Genomic DNA, 2,500 nt, shown 5'->3' with positions numbered 1-2,500 from the left:
AACTTTTGAGGAAGGAAGATGGCAGAAATTGGAACAAACTTTTCACTTGAAGGGAAGCTTTTCACGTCAAACCAGCTATTTAAATCAACCCCTCGCAGCCATCCTGGCAGAGAAGCAGAAAACCGAAACACTCCAGTCCGGCCGAGGCCCGGGTAAACCGGTCCCGCCCGAGCGAGCGTCCCGGTAGACCGGGACGGCTGCCGGGCGCGGGCACCCCCGGGGCCCGGCGCTGGCACCGAGGCGAAGGGGGAGGTCCCCGACCGAGGCCCGCGGCGCCGGAGCCGGGATCCCGTACCTCCATCGCGGCGGGGGAAACGGAAAGACTGACCCGGCCGAGGCCCCGGTAGACCGGGACGGCTGCCGGGCGCGGGCACCCCCGGGGCCCGGCGCTGGCACCGAGGCGAAGGGGGAGGTCCCCGACCGAGGCCCGCGGCGCCGGAGCCGGGATCCCGTACCTCCATCGCGGCGGGGGAAACGGAAAGACTGACCCGGCCGAGGCCACGGTAGACCGGGACGGCTGCCGGGCGCGGGCACCCCCGGGGCCCGGCGCTGGCAACGAGGCGAAGGGGGAGGTCCCCGACCGAGGCCCGCGGCGCCGGAGCCGGGATCCCGTACCTCCATCGCGGCGGGGGAAACGGAAAGACTGACCCGGCCGAGGCCCCGGTAGACCGGGACGGCTGCCGGGCGCGGGCACCCCCGGGGCCCGGCGCTGGCAACGAGGCGAAGGGGGAGGTCCCCGACCGAGGCCCGCGGCGCCGGAGCCGGGATCCCGTACCTCCATCGCGGCGGGGGAAACGGAAAGTGATGCGGCCGGGGCCCCGGTAGACCCGGCCGTCTCCCCGGCGCGGGCACCCCCGGGACCCGGCGCGGGCACCGAGGCGACGGCGGGGGTCCCCGACCGAGGCTCGCGGCGCCGGACCCGGGATCCCGTACCTCCATCGCGGCGGGGGAAACGGAAAGTGATCCGGCCGGGGCCCCGGTAGACCCGGCCGTCTCCCCGGCGCGGGCACCCCCGGGGCCCGGCGCTGGCACCGAGGCGAAGGGGGAGGTCCCCGACCGAGGCCCGCGGCGCCGGAGCCGGGATCCCGTACCTCCATCGCGGCGGGGGAAACGGAAAGACTGACCCGGCCGAGGCCCCGGTAGACCGGGACGGCTGCCGGGCGCGGGCACCCCCGGGGCCCGGCGCTGGCACCGAGGCGAAGGGGGAGGTCCCCGACCGAGGCCCGCGGCGCCGGAGCCGGGATCCCGTACCTCCATCGCGGCGGGGGAAACGGAAAGTGATCCGGCCGGGGCCCCGGTAGACCCGGCCGTCTCCCCGGCGCGGGCACCCCCGGGGCCCGGCGCTGGCACCGAGGCGAAGGGGGAGGTCCCCGACCGAGGCTCGCGGCGCCGGAGCCGGGATCCCGTACCTCCATCGCGGCGGGGGAAACGGAAAGACTGATCCGGCCGAGGCCCCGGTAGACCCGGCCGTCTCCCCGGCGCGGGCACCCCCGGGGCCCGGCGCGGGCACCGAGGCGAAGGGGGAGGTCCCCGACCGAGGCCCGCGGCGCCGGAGCCGGGATCCCGTACCTCCATCGCGGCGGGGGAAACGGAAAGTGATCCGGCCGGGGCCCCGGTAGACCCGGCCGTCTCCCCGGCGCGGGCACCCCCGGGGCCCGGCGCTGGCACCGAGGCGAAGGGGGAGGTCCCCGACCGAGGCTCGCGGCGCCGGAGCCGGGATCCCGTACCTCCATCGCGGCGGGGGAAACGGAAAGACTGATCCGGCCGAGGCCCCGGTAGACCGGGACGGATGCCGGGCGCGGGCACCCCCGGGGCCCGGCGCTGTCACCGAGGCGACGGCGGGGGTCCCCGACCGAGGCCCGCGGCGCCGGAGCCGGGATCCCCTAGTTCCATCGCGGCGGGGGAAACGGAAAGAGTGATCCGGCCGGGGCCCCGGTAAGCCGGACCCGCCCAAGGCCGTCCCGGTAGACCCGGCCGTCTGCCCGGCGCGGGCACCCCCGGGGCCCGGCGCGGGCACCGACGCGACGGCGGGGGTCCCCGACCGAGGCCCGCGGCCCCGGAGCCGGGATCCCCTTCCGCCCCGCCGGGCTCGCCGGGCCCCTGAGCGGTGGACCGGCGGCTCTCCCTGGCCGGGGCCCGGCTGCGCCAAAGTGGAGCGTTCCCACCCCGGTCTACTCCGAAGGCGGCGAGGGGAGAGAGTCGGCGGGCCCGGCCGGCGTCGGCATCCGGGACTCCCGCCGTTTCCCGGCCGCCGAGGCCTAGAAGCCCCACGTCGATGGGGATCCCAAGGCCGGGTCCGCCAGGTGCGCGGAGATTTCTGGCGACTGCGTTTTCAGAACTCGTAGGGGTACCGGTCTACCGGGTCCCCGACCGCCGGCAAGCCGACCGCGCTGTGCCGGGCTGTGCCACCCGTCCGCGGCACGGGCCGCTCTCGTTCGGCGGGCAGACGACGAGTGGTTGGACGGGTCCCCCTTCCCGCATCTTTCCCGATCGATCGTGG

Source organism: Pantherophis guttatus, unplaced genomic scaffold, assembly GCF_059756535.1.
Source record: "Pantherophis guttatus breed Tessera unplaced genomic scaffold, ASM5975653v1 scaffold_44, whole genome shotgun sequence".
NCBI lineage: Eukaryota > Metazoa > Chordata > Lepidosauria > Squamata > Colubridae > Pantherophis > Pantherophis guttatus.
Note: the sequence above shows the minus strand (reverse complement) of the source record.